We start from the raw sequence: 20364 nt of genomic DNA, 5'->3' as shown, positions 1-20364 counted from the left end.
AGATCATCAGGACTTTCTTCCGAGGCGCCTCTGGGTAGACTTGAACCTTCAACCTTTTGGTTAGCAGCTGAGCGCATTAACCGTTTGCACCACAACACCCAGGGACTCCCATCTGCCAAGGGGCTGTTACTAAAACCCCAGCTCCCTGACCAAAACGAAATGAAGTGAAAGATGCCAGCAATGGATTTCATAACCCTGCCAATTTCTTCACCCACACCCATACGCTCTCAGGTTAGGGGAGGGATTTTTGCCATCTGGTCAGAGTTCACGTAACCAAACACACACTGTCCCTGAAACTTGAGAGAGATACAATCTCTCAACCTCGACCACATTTAGGGATGTGGAGGTTCATAAGCCACTTCACGCAGCCATTTAGGAAAGATACTGAGTCTAAGACTTGACGCCTCTGAACTGCCAGCCTGGAGACACATTGTAAGTTCTTCCTGCTGTTTAACGTAAATCTCTGTGAAGTTAGTGGACAATTTAACCCGAGTCACAGTCCTCAGAGAGGAGGGAGAAGACAGGGCGGGCAGGTGGCAGGCGGCCCCAGGGCGACTTGGCCCAGCTCTTCTAGACACATGGGTAGACCGGCGTCTCTTTCTGAATCAGAGCTGGGGTGGGGCTGCTGGGACCCAAAGAACCAGCTCCCCAGCCTCCGAGCCCTTGCCGAGTGTCCCATATGGGAGGTTCCCGCCTGCAATGTCTCCACTGTGGGGCCCGGGGTTTTTTGTTGGGGCCCGGCCCCCTGCCTCTCAGGAGATCAAGGCTGGAAACTCCCTCTGGTTTCTGCAATCATTCGGGGTGGAGGGAGGCAGTGACTACACCCTAGGAGACCCAGGACCCTGGGATCTACAGACCCCTGGTGATTAAGTCCAAAGAACAGCAGAGGAAGAGCCAAGGGCAGAAGCAGCCTGGGCTGGCTGAGGCCAAGGTTTACAGTACCTCCCATGCAAGGGCCAAGTTCAGCGTTGGGGCCAAGCCAGCCCCTTCTCCCCCCGAGGGACCAGCTCCAAATGCTAAGTCCAGTAGGGCAGGGCTGCGCAGGGTGGCGAGAGGCATAAGCAGGGCATGAACCCAGTCTGGTGGGTGAGGTGAGGGTCCCTGCCTCCCTCCCTGCTCCTCCTGGCAACAGCCACACACTCAGGGGCATCCTCATTCCAGGCCTTTCCACTGCAAAGCCCACAACCCTAAATGTGGTGGGGTTTGCTCTAGCAGCGTCCTAGTTTGGGAGCGTAGGGAAAAGCACTGTCCTTTAGAAGAAAAAGGCACTCTGGTGGAGCGACGGCTAACTGAAAGGTTGGCTGTTCAAACTCATTCAGCGGCTCTGCGGGTGAAAGACCTGGCAATCTGCTTCCGTAAAGATTGTCGTTCTTGCTGTGTGCCGTAAGTTGATGCTGACTAATAGTGACCCTATAGGACAGAGGAGAACTGCCCCATGGGGTTTCCTAGGCTGTAATCTTTACAGGAGCAGATCACCAGGTCTTTTCTCCCACAGCTGCTGGTAGGTTCGAACCACTGACCTTACAGTTAGCAGCCCAACACTTAACCATTGCATCACCGGGGCAGAGATTACAGCTTAGCGGCAGTTCTACTCAGTCACAGAGGTCACTACAAGTTGAAAGAAAATCGAAAGAAAATCGACTTGATGGTTCCTAACAACCACCACCTGAGTGTCCTCAACAGCTGCCCAGGGCAAAGCCTTTGGTGTGGTGATCGGTCCCTGCCTCCCTCTCTCAACCCCACCACCCTTGCCCTCTGCTCCACCCTCTGAGCTTCTGGCCCCTCAACTCCGGGATGACACATGCCATTCCCTGCTGAAACACCCAGACAACCCAAATTCACCCTTCAGGGCTCAGTTGGGGCATCAGCCCTTCTGAGAAGCCTCCCTTACCTCAGGTCTGGACTCCTGGTCCAGTGCTCTTTCTACTCCACTCTGGGCCTTTCTCCAGCCTTTGGTGGATAGCACCATGGGTCAGTAACATCACAAATCGAGTGCCCCTCACCACTGGTGACTGACGGGTCCAGAGAGAGGAAGAGCCTGCCTGCTACCTGGAGAAAGTTCTAGTGTAAGCCGAGAGCAGACACTGTGGACACTTCAGGCTGGATCATTGTTTATGGTGGGGGCTGTCCTGCACTTTGAAGGATGTTTAGCAGCAGCCCTGGCCTCTACACACAAGATATGAGTAGCAACAGCACCTCCACCCCCAGCTGTGACAACCGAAAAAATGTCTCTGCTGTTGTCGTTAGGTGTCATCAAGTCTATTTCAACTCATAGTGACCCCATGTGACAGAGCAGAACTGCTTCACAGGGTTTCTAGGCTCTAATCTTTACAGGAGCAGATCGCCAGGTCTTAACCTCCTGCGGAGCCACTGGTGGGTTTGAACCACTGACCTTTCGGTTATCAGCTGAGCGCTTATAACTGTTGCACTACCAGACCTCCTTAAAAAGTCTCTAGACATTGCCAAATGTCCCCTGGGAGGGGACACTGCTGTCCTGGAGTGGGAACACACATGTGAAGACACAGCAGACAAACAAAAAAAGGAAAGGCAGGGACGGGAAATTGAGGGTCAGAATGAGCAGGAACGCAGCTATAGGGACGCCAGGCAGGAATCCCCAGACCCAGCTGGCACGGTCAAGGGTTGTGGTTTCCTCCTATCAATGCGCTCGTTAGAGAGGAGAAAGGGAAACCACAGCCCAGCTATCCAGGACTCATCGGGGGCTGTGCAGACCTTGTGGCCATTAGGGCTGCAGGGTAGGGGGCTTTCCACCATCCCGTTCACCCCTCCTCCTGGCATATGCCTGTGGGTAGGGCTGGGGAGGAGGTAGGAGATGACAGTTGGAATCTAGGTGCAGATTCTCATGCATCCCCATCCCAGCCCACCCTGTAGCCCCCAGGAGAGCTGCATGCTCTGGACCTCCGAAAGTCAGCAAGGTGTCTGGCCCATGTCATCTGCCTCCCCTGGTCCTGCTCCCTGGAGGTGGAGGTGGGAAAGTGGAAAAGATGCTTTGCAGCTCACGAAGAACCATCTTCCACTCATCAGTAGGGAAAGGTCCCGAGAGAGTCTAGCTGGAGTCGCCCACCAATCCCACTGTACCAGGGAAGAGCAGGCTGCAGTGCATGGCAGGAAGCCCAGCAGTCCGGGCAGGCGAAGTCTGCATCTCTGGGGTCCTAGAGCTAGAGCTCCCAACATACAGGGTGAGCAGCACTGTCGAGGGCCAGGTGAGAACTCACTTATCAGCTGCTTTAAGTCTGGTTTCATAGCCCCTGGGTGACATCAAGGCTCGTTCCTGGGTGGTGCAGACAGTTAAGAACTCGGCCACTAACCAAAAGGTTGGAGATTCAAATCTACACAAATGCACCTTGGAAGAAAGGCCTGGTGATCTACTTCCAAAACATTAGCCACTGAAAACCATATGGAGCAGTTCTACTCTGACACACATGGGGTCGCCACAAGTTGGAGTCAACTTGACTTTAACCGTTTTTTTTTTTTTTTTGAGTGACAGTCACCCTCAGTTTCTACAGAGAAGGATTTAGGGGTGAGGAGATGGGACATGGAGGTGGAAATGGAAGCAGGTGGCGGAAGCCTTTGCTCTGGCCAGAGGCCTGGGCTGTCCCGTGGGAGGCCCTGAGCGCCCACCCCGGAAGCGGATCATGCCAAAGGGAGCTGTGGCTTTGGGAGGGGGTGTTGCTAAGCACCGTGACTCGGCTCTGGGGAAGTGGCTAAAATTGGCCGACCAACAATAGGGCAGCCACTTCCCACAGCCTGCCCTGGGCTGGGACAGTCCTATTCCACCCGGGAAGCCACATCCGGCTTTCACAGCGGAGCTAGCGAAAACCAAAGCCTAGTTCCTGAGCCCCTGGGGGCACCAGATTCCTTATCCTCGGTCAAGTGACCACAGAATAATCCAAGGTCAGGCCCAGGTTGGGTTTTCACACCCTCAGCTCAGCCCCGCTCCTGGGTCTGTCGCTCCTGGGTCTGTCGTTGTTGATAGGTGCTGTCCAATCGATTTTGACTCACAGGGACCTCATGTGACAGAGGAGAACTGCCCCATAGGGTTTTCTTGGCTGTAATGTTTATGGGAACAGATTGCCAGGTCTTTCTCCTGTGGAGCCACCGGGTTGGTTCAAACTGCCAATCTCTCATTTAGCAGCAAAGGACTTACCCGTTCATGCCACCAGGGCTCCCAGAGCTAGAGGATAAACCCTGCCTGGCCCCCTCACCCATTCTCCAGGCACGAGACCACTGCCCTCCCAGATCAGCTGGCCTCCATCTCCTCGACAGACCGGACCGACACACCCTCAACGTCCAGCAGTGGCCTGTCCCTGGCAGCTCTGCCTGAGCCTGGAGCCAGACCTGAGCTCTCCTGGGGCCGCCAGGCAGGCGGCCCACTCTGCAGCTGACCAGACGCCCACCCGATACAGGGAGTACACACTTCAATGCCCACTGCCACCGCTCTCGGCAGCCGTCCCTCCTGAGGTTCTTCCCCGAGCTATTCATCCGGGAATGAGTAACTGTCCTCCATCTGACACAGCCCAGCCACGTGGCCGGACAGAGAGGCCTCTGAGCACATCATGACCTCAGTGGAGACTCAGGTCAATTGCAAGAGCCTTTGTTAGTTTCCTTGTTTGTTCGTACATTCATTCATTCATTGAATTATTGCATACCTACCGATTTTCACATACCGTTCTAGGCCACAAACAAGGCAATGAATAGCAAGGAGGACAGGCTCCTGCCTTCTCAGGGGGCACATGGATGTGTGGGGGGGTGGGGAGTGGGGTTGTAAGTATATAAAGATAACAATATCTCACAGTCTTCAGTGTCATGAGGCATGATGCAAGTGAGTGTTGGAGTTGAGGGGGCTGGGGGAGACCTCTGAGGAAGTGGCACTGTGAGCTGAGAACTGGATGATGAGCAGGAAGCAGCCACGCCAAGAACATTACAGGCAGGGAGAACAGTACATGCAAAGACCCAGGGGTGGGAACAAGTTTGTGGTGCTTGGGGAATGGAAGGAAAACCAGTGTGGCCAGAGGTCAGGCCACACAGGGCCCTCCTCCCTGTAAGACCATGGGAAGGAGTCTGGATGTCATTCTAGATGCACTAGGAAACTAACAGGGGCTTGTAAGCAGGCAAGTGAGCCAATCAGCCGCTGGCACTGGAGACGTGGAGGAGGGGAAGCAGGAGTTCAGGCAGGAGGCTGCTGTGGGAGCTTAGGGCAGAGAGGATGCGGCTGGGACTCGGGTGCAGCTAAGGAGACAGGCCCACCACCATCTGTCAGTCTGTCGTGCTATGGTGCTTCTATGTTGCTGTGATGCTGGAAGCTATGCCACCGGTATTTCAAATACCAGCTGGGTCACCCATGTTGGACAGGTTTCAGCAGAGCTTCCAGGCTCAGACAGACTAGGAAGAAAGGCCTGGTGATCTACTTCTGAAAGTTAGCCAATGAAAACCCTATGGCTCACAACAGAGGATGTCCAATATAGTGCTGGAAGATGAGCCCCCTAGGCTGGAAGGCACTCAAAATATACAGTGGCCTCAGCGGTGGACTCGCGCACGCCAGCGATCGTGAAGATGGTGTAGGCCCAGGCAACATTTCATTCTATTGCACGTGGGGTCGCCACGAGTCGGAGTGGACTTGACGGCCACTAACAACAACAAGGAGACCGACAGAGGTGGACACGTTCCGAACATGTTTTGGAGGAAGAGACACCAGGAATTACTAGGAGCCTGGGTGGTGGATGAGAGAAAGGGCAGAATCAAAGAGAACTCCAAGTGTTCCAGGGGTTGCCTCAAGCCCCTGGCATCGTTTTCCAGCCATGGGTCCCCCCAGGTGGGCCATGGACCTTTCTTGCAGCGGTACTGCCAACATCTCTAGGGAGAACTTAACTTTGGCAAACAGAGAAGGCATTTCGCGACCCAGTGTCTGCCAGATGAATGACAAGCTGAAGGGAGTTGTGCAAGAAACTCAGTGCACCCAGGGCCGCAAGTGTCTGTGAGAGGTTAGTGGCTCTGGTTTTTGGTCACCCAAAAAAGATCCTGCACTTTCTGGAACACTCACCAGCCTTATCCTGCAAACATAACAAAGGCCTGTGAAGGCGGAAAACGGTTTCATTCATGCAGCGCGACAGGTTTGAAGGGCAGCTGAGTGAATGGAGAACGTGGACACTTTGATACTCATTGTTACATATTCTGAGAGGAACCTCAATGGAGACTATGTTGTAATTTTAGCTGACTTTAGTACTATCTGAAATCTATGAGTTCCTTAGTATGCACTGCCAAAAGCCCTCGGATTTGAAAGTGTGCTGCGTGCACAAGAAGGTTAAGAAGTACTGTTTAAAATAAGCCAAGCTGGAACAAACAAACAAATAAAAAAGCCCAGGATGGGAACATGAAATGTCAACATTATGATTCCTGTACCACTTAAGTATCTGTGTCAAATATCTCCTTAAAATACCTGGGTGTGGTGGGACTGTATTTTCAGAGATGGAGAGACTAAAAATTAAGGGACTTGTTCAAGGTCATGGATTAAAGCCAAAGCTGAATTCCCACACCAGGACTCCATTCACTAAAGTAGGGATTGTTGCTGTCAGCTGCCACTGAGTTGGCCTCATGACTCATGGTGACCCCATGCACAATGGAACAAAATGTTGCCGGGTCCCACACCATCTCCATGATTGGTTGCAGCCTGGACAGTTGTGATTCAGAGGGTTTTCACTGGCTGATTTTCAGAAGTAGATCACCAGGCCTTTCTTCCTAGTTCATCTTAGTCTGGAAGCTCAGCTGAAAGCCGTTCAGCATCATAGAAACATGCAAACCTTTACTGACAGGCAGGTGGTGGCTGCACACGAGGTGCAAATGGCCTGGAAATCGGACCCAGGTCTCCTGCATGGAAAGTGAGAATTCTACCACTGAACCACCGATGCCCCATAAAGAAAATAGGGATACACCATGAAAAGGTTTAGGGCCTCCATCATACAAAAAGAAACAAACAGCAAAATTTGAGCATGTAATTTCCATATAGATATATAACCCGCTGCCATCGAATACATTCCAACTCATAGTGACCCAACAGGACAGAGCAGAACTGCCCCATAGGGTTTCCAAGGAGTAGCTGATGGATTCGAACTCCCGACCTTTTGATTAGCAGCTGAATGCTTAACCACTATGCCACCAGGGCCCCCAAATATACGTGTGTATGTATGTACATATACATCCATACTTCTTTTTTTTTAAACTAAAAGTTATTGGAAGGAGCCCTGGTGGCACAGTGGTTAAGTGGTTGGCTGCTAACTGAGAAGTCCGTGGTTTGAACCAATCAGTGGCTCCTCAGAAGAAAAGACCCAGTGATCTTCTCTCATAAATATTAATCTATTGCCGTTGAGTCGATTCTGACTCATAGTGACACTATAGGACAGAGTAGAACGGCCCCATAGGGTTTCCAAGGAGCAGCTGGTAGATTCAAACTGCTGACCTTTTGGTTAGCCGCCAAGCTCTTAACCACTGTGCCACCAGGGCTCCCCATCAATATTAGAGTCTAGAAAATCCCATGGGGCAGTTCTACTCTGTCATATGGGGTCACTATGAGTCAGAACCAACTTGATGGTAGCCAGCAACAACAACAAAAGTTATTTACAAGTCTACTGTCAGTCCAGAGCCCCGGTGATGCAGTGGTTAAGAGCTTGGCTGCTAATCAAAAGGTTGGCAGTTCGAATTCACCAGCCACTCCTTGGAAACCCTATGGAGCAGTTCTACTCTGTCCTATAGGGTCGCTATGAGTCGGAATCAACGTGACAGCAATGGGTTTTTGTTTTTTTTTTTTTTGGTTTATTGTCAATCCATGTATTAATAACTTTTAGTTTTCCCTCTTTTAAAAAAATCAATATAGATGGAAGTTCTGGTGTTTTCTTCCCACATCCCACTGGATTTTCTCGCCTCTTCCTTGGAGATGCTAAAATACAGCACCCGCTACGTCACATGACTCCCATTGAAACACAGGCCACCCTGCAAGCTTGGAGGTTCCCAGGACTGAGACAGGACAGCCAGAGTACCCAATCCAGCGGCCTCGCTTAGGCTGATGCGGCGGGGGGAAGTGACTTGTTGAAGGTCAGGAGCTGGCGAGTAAGCCAGGTGTGGAGCCCAGGCCTCCTGCCTCCCAATCTAAAGGTCTTTCCCCCAGTAACTCCTGGTTCATGCATTACCCGGCACAAGGCTAATCTTGTCTGTTACAAGCTTGTCCCCACCAAGAGCTAGGAAAGGGGAACTGACTAGAGAGGAGGAAGCACCCCCACCCCCACCCCTCCACCTACCACTAAGTAGCTGGTACTTGGTGCCACCAGGCAGAGAAAGAGGCACAGAACCTGGCCCCAGAGCTGCTCAGGGCTCAGCTGATCCCAGGACCAGGTGGTCTGGGAGCACCTGCAGCTATGGTAAAGTTTCTTCAAATATGGTTTTAAAACAAGTGTGACTCGGTAACCTCCATATCTGAAACTTCTCCAATGGAACTCTCTCAACAGGAGAGAAAAAAAGAGTCACATACACAGATACTTATTGCAGCCTATTTCATAAGAGCAAAAGATTGGACATAACCTAAATATCCAACAGTGGGGAAATGGTTAAGAAAACTCTGAGCCATTAACCCAACAGATTATCAGGCAGTCATGAAAAGGGGCGCACAGGAAGATCACACCGCAAGGTGGAAAACTGCTTACCAAATGCTGTTAAGCGGAAGGAAAAAGGAAAACCCAACATCAGAACACACACTCGTCTACACAGAGTGATTCCTGAATAACGATTGAAACGGAATGCAGAGAAATTAAGGAGTTATACTAGGCTTAAGAAGAAAACAGGCTTAAAAAAAAGTTTTCTTTAATGTGGTAATACTGTTTTAATAATAATAAATAAATTCCCAAAGCATCAAAGGATTAAGGAAAAAGCTTTAACTTCAGAACCAGCTTACACCTATCTAGTTCTCAGGGCTTCGGCAGCCACGGCCCAGCACGAGGCACTCACTGGGGGCTGGGCGAGATCAGGTCTCCATCCATCCCGTATCTGTGTCCATGTTAATCTCCCACTCATGTCCGTCCTCTTTCTCTCCCTCCCCCCAAAACATACCCAAGCTACACATGCTTGTTAGGTCTGCGTTTTATTCTGAGTTGCCAAGGAGGAGAAAGCGGGCAATTCATAGCAACCTGATGGCAGGAGAAGCAGGGAGATTAGGGTATCTCCCCAAAAAGAACTCGGCCCCCCAACACAGCTGCTTCCTGATGCCTGCGCCTCCTCAACTGAGCAGGAGATGAGAGATAACAACCCTCCCACGCTCCGGAGATGGACCCGTTTCCAGGGTCACCGAAGCCCAGATCTGGAGGCCAGCCCCCCACACCACGCTGGGATTCCATCTGAGATATCCTGGGCAGGTGAAGGTTAGACTTCGCCGTCTCTACAGCCCCAGCTCGGCTAGACTCACAGCTCGGAGGGAGCAGAGAAAAAGAGGAGGCGGGGGCATCTATGGGCAACCAGCACCCCGGGGTTCCTGTGTCCGGCCGTCCACCAAGCCATGCGCAGGAACAGCACGACTGTCAACAGCCCCCGCTTACTGGGGGCCTGCTGCGTGCCAGGTGTTGTGTGGGCGCAAAGCATGTTTATACTCTTCAACCTCACAGCAACCCTGCAAGGAGGGTGTCATGATTGCCCCCATTTTACAGAGGAAGAAATGAAGGCTCCGAGCGGTGAATTCCTTTGCTCACTCTCATAGCTACCAAAGGGTGATTCGAGCCCGTTTCTTTCAGACCTGAGGATGCAGAGTTTTCTGCAGCAGGTGATGCTGTCCGGCCCGTGCAGACGCAGGCAGCTGAGAGTGTGCGTGTGTATGGGGGACAGGGGTTGGCTGGGATTGGGAAGAATGTTTCTCTCTCTAAGACCCTCGGAGTCAAGCTTATTTTGCTGACTCCCTCATCAGGGATTTGCCCCTAGACAGGGGGTATCTGAAGTGCTGACTGGGGGACACAAATGGTTAAGTACTCAACTACTAGCTGAAAGATAGGTGGTTCAAGTCCCCCCCACCCCTCCGCCAGAGTCACCTTGGAGGACAGGCCTGGCGATCTGCTTCTAAAAGGTCACAGCCTTGAAAACCCTATGGAGCAGTTCTACTCTGCACACATGGGGTCGCCAGGAGTCGCAACTGACTCAATGACAACTAACGACAGTCACCTTATACCCAGGATCCCACTCCTACTTCCTGCTCTAAGGAACCTCTCAATATTCTGAGAGGTGGGAGGGGACCCCTGAAGCAGAAGCTGGGGCTCCCCTGGTATACCCAGAAGCGGGCCTGGCACAAGGCTCTGCTTCCTGTTTCTCGTGCCTGCTCTGCTCCCATCTCAACCTTCTGTCCCTTGGTGGTTCGGATGCCCAGCAAGGACAAACAGAACCTGACCCAGCCCTGCTCCTAAAACCTCCAGGCTGGGTGCCTTGTGCTTACTCCACCCTCCCTCCCTGCCTACCAGCCAATCCAGCCAGGCTCACTGGCCCAAGGGTGCCACTGCCCAGACGCACTCAGTAGATCCCATTTCCTGGAGGGAAACACCCTGTGCTTTGGGGGCCTCTTCCAGGAAGGAAAGGAAAGTGAAGGAGCCCCTGCTTTCACTGTGCGCTTTCTGCAGCAGCCAGCACACATTCCGAGGCATCCCTGCTGGGGCAGTAGGGGGCAGGGATGGAGAAGGACACTGGGCACAGGGTGTGTATAAACCAGCCCCATGCAGTCAGGACATTACAGAAGGGCTCACAGGATAGGCTGGACAAGGAAGAAGGAAATAGAGCACACCAGAAATTCTCAGCTACTTCCACTTTCTGTTGCCTTTTTATGGACTATTAAATAGTGTACACCTTAAAAAAAAAAAGAATCAAACCCATTGCCGTGGAGTCAGTTCTGACTCATGGAGACCCCACGGGTTATAGCATAGAACTGTGCTCCGAAGGGTTTTCTTGGCTGTAATCTTTACAGACGCAGATCACCAGGCCTTTCTTCTGCAGTGGTGCTGGGTGGATTCAAACCACCAACCTTTAGGTTAGTAGTTGAGCACAAACCATTTGCACCACCCAAGGACCCTAATTTACATGCACACAGTCCAACATGGTAGTCAGAACCGCAGGTGGCTACTGAGCCCTTGAAATGTAGCGAATCCAAACTAAGATGCAACGTAAATGTAAACCACGTCTGCAATTTCAAAGACTTAGCGTGCAAAAAAGAATGTAAAATATCCAATTACTATTTTTATATCAATTACATGGTGAAATGATAATATGTTGGCTTTATTAGGTTAAATAAGAATCTATGAATTCTGCCTATTTCTTTTTACTTTTTAAAACGTAGCGATTATCAGTACCAGCTGCCTTAAAGAGTCCATTCTGACTCATGGCGAACCCACGTGTTTCAGAGCAGAACTGTGCTCCCTTGGGTTTTCAATGGCTGTGATCGTTTGGAAGTAGATCGCCAGGGCTTTCTTCCAAGGCACCTCTGGGTGGATTTGAACTGCCAACCTTTTGGTTAGTAGCAAGGGCTTAACCATTCGTGCCACCCAGGTACTTCAAATGTAGTTATTAGACAATGCAAGTTACATGCGGGGTTTGTATTTTATTTCTATTGGGTGGCACTGATTTAAAAATCTCCCCTTTATTATACACGCAGCACGTTACATTGTAGCTAGATTAACAAAGCCAACCATTGTTCACATTGGGGTAAAAATAATTACATGTTAATAAATAACGCTACATTAGATTAAGTCCTAATATTTCAATTTGTACATCCAGTCTGCCCACTGATGAATGCGAAGTTGTTTCCAGTCTTTGGTTTCAACTCTGTAACAGAAATCCTCTCAGCTCAATCTGGGCATGTGTCCTTAACAATTTCCGGAGACTACATTCTTAAAAGCTAGCGAAATTACTTTTGTTCTCTATGGTTAACTTGTTCTCCAGAAAGGTTCTACCAACGTACAGACCCAGCAACAGAGGACCATGGTGTCTAACGGCAGGCATTGTATGTTCTTGAGTTGAATTGGAAACAACAAAAACACAATTATCCACCCCACCCCACCCCCACAAACTTGTCATTTGCATCTCTGATTACTAAGGAGGGTGAACATTTAAGACTGTATTATTGGCATCTGTATCCTTTCTCTTGTGAATTGCTTGTTGAAGGCTTTTTCCCATTTTTCTAGGGGGAGGGGACATCACCTTTCCCAATGGATTTATGTGACTTCTTTAAATATTTAAGTGATTTAAATCTTTGATTATCGTGTTTTGCAAATATGTCTGCAAACTTATCATATTATATACCTGCTTACATTTGCTGGGCTTCTGTTTTCTTTTCCAGGGAGTGCTTACTCATTTGTACAGGGTTCAAATCTGCTTTATGGTTTCTGGTTCACAGTATTTTGCAGGAAAGGCCTTCCCCATCCCTGTCCATGCCCTCCCCCTACCCCCCAGTTTATGGAAATATTCATTTCTTCTAAAACTACCAGATAATGTAATGAGTAAAAACTACTCAAAAAATAAATACTGGAAGGAAATACACCAAGCTAGAGATATCTGTTACTTATAAAACTGTGGGTCACTTAAAATAGAAAATATAATAATATATATAATAATATAATAAATTAAAATAGTAATTATAGTTACTGATTCCTTATAAAATTGATTTTGTTATAAAGTGAGTAAAGCTACTTTGATCATATATTAAATCCTTTATATGTAGATGCTACCCACTCATGAGTCTATTTCCAGACTTCCTTTTCTGTTCATTGATCTGTTTATTCCTAAACCAGATAACACTATTACCGTGTATATTTTTGACTATCTGGTAGGATGATATCCCTTTTTCTCCCCCCTAAAATTTCTTAGATTTTCTAATGCATTCAGTCTTCCAGATGGACTTCAGAAACATTTTAATAAGTTCCAAAAGAAATTCTGAAAGGATTATATTGGAATTAAAAGAAAATAATCAATTAATTTGGGAAAAACTAATTTCACAACATTAAGTCTTTCTACTTGTTTATTCAAGTCCTTTAGACACTCTCCATTAAACCTTGTGGTTCTTCCTATAAGTCTTACACATGTCTCATCATGTTGATTCTGGGTTACTTTATGGCCTCTTCTTGCTCTGAATGTGTGCTGCGCCCTCCCCCTTTATACACACCTATATTCTCTGACTGGTTTTAGCTGCTATATGAGAATGCTACCGTCGTGTGTGGTGTTCTTTTAATGGCCACCCCACTAACTTTATACTCCCACACTTTGTAAGGAGCCCTGGTGGTGCAGCAGTTAAGCGCTTGGCTGCTAAGCGAAAAGTCAACGGTTTGAACCCACCAGCCACTCCATGGGAGAAAGATGTGGCAGTCTGCTCCCATAAAGACTGACAGCCTTGGAAACCCTATGGGGCAGTTCTACTGTCTGCCTTTTAGGGTCACTATGAGTCAGAACTGACTTGACGGCAATGGGTTTGGTTTGGTTTTTTGCACACTTTAATCAACTTTATGATTAAATCTTTGGGGGCTTTGTCAGTAGACAAGCCCATCATCTGAAACTAACAATTATTTTGCCTCCTCCACTCCTCGTTCTTATCTTGGTATATTTGCTACAACCTCCGACATCATGTCGAACACCACTGCTGGTATGACGCACCTATGACGTGATATTCAAAACCCACGTCATCCAGCACAGGTGCCTATAGTCACTGGGGACTGCTGAGTGCTTGAAAAGGGGCCAATGTGACCGAGACGCTGAACTTTACATCTCATTTCAATGATTTTAAATTTAAAAACCGAGACTTGACTCAATTATCGAAAAACTGACGTATGCTTGAGACAACTTGAGTATGTGACCCTACTTTTTCTGCCGCAAATTTTACGAAAGCCAAACCCAGACGTAGCATTTATGAAAACTTAACATCCAAACTGAGATGAGCTATCGGTGTAAAATACACACTAGATTTTGAAGACGTCATGTGAAAAAAAGAATGTAAAATATCGCGGTCATTTTATATGACTACGTGGTGCAGTGACAATATTTTGGATATACTGAGTTCAATAAAATATATAATTAAAACTAATTTCACCTTTTTTTAAATTTTAAAAACGTCGCTACGAGACAGCTTAATGGTGCATATGTGTCTCACATTATATTCCTATTAATGACACTGTTGTAGAGATATTTCCATTAATCATGATGCTCGCTCTTGAATTCATACAGATATGCTCCATCATTGTAAAGAATGTATAGTTCTTAGAGTTTACAGGAAAGCAATGCCAATAACTCAGTCAGGCTGACTAGCAGGAAAACATACCACAGTTTGGACAACTCGCCCTTTTGTTGCTGGAAAATATAGAACAGGGAGTCCAGCCTAGCTTCAACAGAGAGCCCTGGAATAATAGTGTTTCCCAATGTGGATTCTGACAGATTTAGCAAGATGGTGCCCTGAGGAACCCACTCTGGGAAATGTTATTCTAGACCCTACCCAGCCTCAGGCGGCAGGCCCTCCCGGGACCACACAGTAATTATTCCTGGGCTATGGGTCATGGAAGAAGTATCAGAAAAGGAACTAACTTTTGTTGAGATTTTACAATGCACCAAGCCTTGTACTAGATGACTTCTTTTGATTAAACTGCCTTTTTATTTACAAGTAATCCACTCTCCTAGGTATCCGAAAGGCTCTATCTCATACATTCTTCCCAAAATCCCATGGAATTATTATCATCATCATCCCTATCTTGCAGGTGAGACGACTCAGGATTAGAGAGGGTGAATGAGTTATCCAGTAACTCATTGGTGAAGACAGAGCTGAGAGAAGAATTCACCTATGCTGGATTCTGAGCCCTGACCACCTCAAGGAGTATCAGGGGAGGTGATAGCATTGTTGGGGCCCAGGCTTCTGATACCTGGACTACCACACAGACACACAGTTTTGTATACAATTCCAGGTTAAAATCTCCTTAGTCTGGGTACCCCAGTGCCCCCAGCTCCCCAGACAAAGTGCTGATTAACCCTGGGAATTACAGACCTCAGGTCCCCAGGAGGCTCCATCCTGTTGGGGACCCCTGTTCCTCATGGGACGGGAACTGGCCACTCTGCTCCTTTGTCCCTGCCTGCATCTCCATCTTCATCCCAAAGCCATTAGCCTTTGGGCCAGGGGAAGGAAGGCAGCCGGAGAGACGCCAGTGAAGGCACCAGGAGGGGGGAGGAGAAAGCCTCCCTCAGCGCCTGGGAGTCAGAACAGCCCAGAGCAGGAGAAGGAAGAGAAAGGAGTGCGCCAAGACCCGGGAGTAACAGGAAGAGACAACCCAGGAGTCAAGATGACGAGGAACCAGTGACTCAAGGACATCCGGCAACTTCACTTGTTTACAAGGGTCTTCCTGGAGTCGTGTTTCCCTGAGCCTACCACCCGGTCCAAGCCACCCAGCTTCCATCACAGCTGGAGAACACAGCAGAGGTGGGAAGGGGTACATGGTGGGGGACCCAGTGCGTCCCAGCAGGGCAGCCGCCCCCCCTCATCTGGGAGTGGCCCTCCTGCTGGGAGGGCTCCTCCCTCCGGCCCTGGTCTGAGAAGGAACAGAAGAAAGGGGCTGGGCTTGAAATCAGATCCACCAGGCCTTGTTTTGTTTCACTTTGCTTCTCCTAGGAGTTGAGAGCTGGGCTCTGGCTTGTCAGCTGGAGGGAAAGGACACTACGGTCGCCGGGGCGGCGGCTGGCACATCTGGACCCACTCTGCCAGAGCGGGTAGTATGGGGTGAAGAGTTAGATTCTCTGAGTTACAGCCGGTTCAGCCACACTGGTCAAGTTATTTGTGCCTTAGTTTTCTCGTTTGCTTTGAAAGGGAGTTGATAACATTACGTACCCCCTAGTGTTACTGCAGAAGCCCTGGGGGCGCAGTGGTTAAAGCAGTGGACTGCTAACCGAAAGGTCGGTTGTTCAAAACTACCAGCAGCTCCACAGAAGAAAGATGTGGCAGTCTGCTTCTGCAGATTTACAGTCTTGGAAACCCTATGGGGTTGCTCTGAGTCAGAAACGACTCAAAGGCAGTGAGTTTGGTTTGGTTTTACTGTTATTTTGGGAGTCTCTGGATGGTGCAAACAGGTAACATGCTCAGCTGCTAACCAAAAGGCTGGCTGTTTGAGTTCACCCAGAGGCACCTCAGAAGAAAGGCCTGGCAATCTACTTCCGAAAAATCAGTCACTGAAAAACCTAGGGAGGACAGTTTTACTCTGACACACATGGGGTTGCCATGAGTTGGGATTGGTTCAATGGCAACTGGCTTTTTTTGTTTTTAGTCTATTGTGAGGATGAAATAAGTGAATTACGTAAGGTGCTCAGCACAGCCCTGGGCACAGGGTAAGCCCTGACAAGTGTTTGCTGTGAAAGGGCTGCAGTAACATGCTCTATCTCTCACTACACGCACTAGATCTATACCAGCAGCCCCAGTGATCCCTGGCCACCATCACTCTCCTAAATTCAAACAGGACACGTTATTAGCCTGGGAGACACCGCAGTGTCATCTGAGGACACCTAATCTGACGGGCTCCAGGGTGAGGCATGGGTTGAACTCTTTCAAAATCCTGGGGGTCCCTAGGATTAACTGTTTTGGGGTGGGGGCTCCTCCAAGTTGCTGAAACCCAGGTATTGATTCTGCCCTCCCTCTGCAGATTCTATCAGCAGTGGGGTCATTGGTTTACTTTCTGACCTGACTTCCAGAACCCTCCTCCCTTCTTTTAAACCTTTAATGGTACAGGCTGGAGGAGCCTGGATTCTCTCAGATGGGACTTGAGCTCTTTCTGATTTCAGTTTGATAAGGATGGAGGAGGGTAACCCTTTGTCGTCGAGTCGATTCCAACTCATAGCAGCCCTACAGGATCGAGTAGCACTGCCCCAGAGGGTCAACAAGGCTGTAAATCTTTATGGAAGCAGACTGCCACATCTTTCTCCCGCATGGCTGTGGGTAGAGGTGGGAAAAGAACAACTCCTTCCATTCCTCCTCAGGATAAGGGTTAGAAGTACCTCAGGAATTTGGCGTATCCTGGGTGCTACCAGCAAAAACTAATGCACAAAAGCTCAATACACTCAACCCCCAATAAAACATCACATAGTCCGAAGGACTGTAACCAGATTCTCATTAGCGGTGTCCCGTGAATTATGCTGCTGGCCTCCTTAGAAGGCTCCTTTTGTGCTCTCACCAGCTCTCTCCTTACTGTTTGATTGAGCCTTAAACCCTGGGGGGGGTTCTGATGCTTCAGGGCCAGGGGCAACATTCTAAGGGACATAGAGGGTCTGTACTGAGTGGGAACCCGAGGATGGAGGCTTTCAGGGTAGAGAGGAAGGAGGGGCTGAGAACAGAAGCTGAAATGCAGAGCCTGGCTTCACTGCCCCATTTGGGGAGATCCAGGCCACGTTCAGTTACTGCAAGAACACATCCATCCTGGCTACCAGGGCCTAAGGGGGCACAGGTATAAGGAGAACCCAGGGGCTCCGTGGCCTGGCTGACCCCATCTGCCACGCCAACGGGCAGGACAGACGACTTGCAGGCCCTGAGTGCACACCGAGAGATTGTTCCTGCTCTGGCATTGTTGCTTTTCAGATGCCCGCAGCCCTGGGATGACAGAAAGAGGGTAAAATCCGGGTGTCCTAAGCTGTTTCTGATAGGCTGGGTAAGAAGTGTGGGCTTCATTCAGGAACATCCCAAGTCTGGGGGGGACAAGCAGGCCTCGCCTAGCCCCAAAAGGGAGCTCCTTCCTCAGGTTGGGAGGCTGAGTGGAGACCACTAGCAGCCCTGTTCCTGGCAAAGGAGGGCTTGGGATACCAGTGCTGCCAGCCTGGCACAGAGCCCAGAGCTGCAAGCTGGCAGTGCCTGGGGAGCCTCTGATGTATGCTGGCTGAAAGGAAGCCCAAGGCTCCTCAAGGAGGCCTATTCCAGGCTGAGCTTCAGGGGCACAGTGAGGGGGAATGTGGGAATCTAATGGCTGAACTTCCTTCCCAGCCGGCTGCAAGCAAAGAAGGGCGATGTCCGATTACACAGGCTGGTTCCTCCCTGCGTCACCGGCCAGTTCCAGGCCCAGAGAGGGAGGGCACAGGCACCCCGGAAACACTGGCTAGAGGTGGCCTTCAGCACACTCTGCCAGATAACCCTATGAAGTTCCCTCAGGCTTCAGAATTTGGTTCCCTTTCCCAAGGTCGAGGAAAATTTCCAACCTAAGTCACAAGATCTCTGCGGGTCAGCTCTCAACTTCTACAGTGAGATTGCTCAAGCCCTTTGCTTCTTTCTCCAAGTCTTATCTCTGGCATCAAACCCAGATCCCTTTCCTCCAAGGGACAGACTCCTCCCTCCCCACACAGGGACAAGCTCCGCAGAGGCTGCGGAATGTTCGGCCAAAGAGGGCTCGAGTCGCTGCCCAGCACCAATCTGGGCCTACTTGGGCCTCTACTCCCTCCACCCCAACCCAGTTCAAACCAGAGAAGAGAGAGAGGGGAAGGATATCAGGGCCGGCATCAAAACACATTTCCCAGCACACCTGGGCACAGGCTGTCCCGGCCAAAGAAATCAATCAGCCGCTTCAAAGGTGCAGGGAGTTGGCTTCCTGGAACCACAGCCAACCTGAGGCCCTTCTGGGGAAGCTCCTGACTTATAAAGAAGTGTCCTAGGCCCTCTCCCAGTGCGGCATTTGCCCCCTGCTTGGTAGATGAGACCCTGGTTTGCTTGGGGCTCCCTGGTGTCTGATCCTATGGGCCTGGACTGTCGGGGTTCCAAGAAGTGGCGGGTCAGAAGTAGAGTGAGCACACGCATACGATATTGGGATGAATACTGGTAGGTGGGCGCGTGTAAAAGAGAACGGAGGAGAAAAAAGGAGAGAGGTCAAGAGATAGGAGGGGAAACCCCAGAACACAGAAGTGCCGAGTGGAGGCCTGAGCTGTGGAGCACAGTGTGAGTGGCTGGTCAGCAAGAAGCAGGGGCCCTGTGAACTCAGGGAGGTACAAAGTAAAGGAGCTGACACTCGCCCCCAAACCACCACCTCATGGGAACAGCCTCACTGCCTCCCAGTGGCCTCCCCCCAGTCGCTGCAGGATCCCTGGGAAGAGCAGGAGAGCCCAGTCGGGCATCTCCCAAGGTTGAGCCTGCCACCTTCATGGGAAAGAGCAGCTGTCCCCCAAGGACGGGCGGGCCAGAGTCCAAGTTTGGAGGAGACAAACTATCTCAACTGGTCAGTCACGTGCGCAGCTCACCGGGCAGCTGATAAGAGGGAGAACCTGGTGGCACCCCCACACTCACAAGGGGCCCAGCTGCCCTGCGAATGAAGCCTCACAAGCTTGGGAGGATGCCCCATTCTTGCTTTGCAGCCCTGGGGCTGCCTAGAGGCCCAGCTGGGCCTGGCCCTGGTCCAGTAAACTCCTCATTTCTGGGGAAATCCACAGCTCTGCTCCCCCTTCCTTTGTGCCCCGCTCTTTGTTCTCTTAAAATTCAGTCCATTCCATCGGTGGTCCCCGCCTCCACCCGAGCCCCCGGCAAGCGGGCGGGGGCAGGCGGGAGTTATTAGAAACCCAGACCAGACGTGCAAAGAAGTTTCATTGCGGGAGGCCCTCCTGCAACTGGCCCTCATTGTTTACCCGCAGGTCGCCGGTGGGGAAACCTTTCTGTGGTCCAGATGGCTGCGGGCGTATAAGAGATGGGTCCTCTAGCACCTCAACCCCTCCAGAGACCCTGTCCCCATTCAACCGCTCCGCAACCTGGGCAAAGAATGGGCACCGGGGACGCAGTCAAGGGCCGTGGGAGCCGGTCAGATTGCAAGGGGTGGGGGTGGTGGAGGAGGGAGAAGTTCCAAAACAAGAAAAGCAGCAGCATTGCATTTCCCCTCCATTCTCCCAGAGAGAAAAAGAAAACGTCCAAAGCCCTGGGCAGCTGTATCTCATCAGGCAAACACAAGGAACCTGGTTTGAGTTAGCAGCGAGCACCCCTCCCCCAGTCGGTCTCTCTCTTCTTTTACACATATACACGCACTCCGAGTTCAGGCCTCTCCCTCTCTCTTTTACACACACACACTCTCTTTCTCCTAGTTCAGTCCTCTCCTGGGAAGCCAGCCCGGCTCCCGGCTTCCCGCCCAGCGCTCAGGGCTCAGGCACTCACCGGCAGCGTCCCGGGTCCCCAGCTAGCAAGACAGCTCGTGGGGACGCACCCGAGACCAGGGGCAGTTTTGTAGCCCTGGCTGGGAAGCTCCAAGGTGGGGCGGGGCCAGAGGCGACGACTGGGGCCCAACCGCCCGATGTGAGGGATTAAATTATTAACCAACCGCTCGGGCCCGCGGCCACGCCGGGGGCGCTCGGTCCGGGGCGCACGGC

The 20364-nt window shown here is 50.6% G+C and overlaps 1 protein-coding gene across 1 annotated transcript in view; it reads right to left on the bottom strand.

The window, feature by feature from the left end:
* Positions 1-20364, bottom strand: part of CPSF4L (cleavage and polyadenylation specific factor 4 like) — a 53094-nt gene that overhangs the window by 31773 nt on the left and 957 nt on the right. The window lies entirely within an intron of this gene.

The sequence above is a fragment of the Trichechus manatus genome, unplaced genomic scaffold (genome assembly GCF_000243295.1).
Source record: "Trichechus manatus latirostris isolate Lorelei unplaced genomic scaffold, TriManLat1.0 scaffold00028, whole genome shotgun sequence".
Lineage (NCBI taxonomy): Eukaryota > Metazoa > Chordata > Mammalia > Sirenia > Trichechidae > Trichechus > Trichechus manatus.
This window is presented reverse-complemented; position numbering and strand designations above follow the sequence as displayed.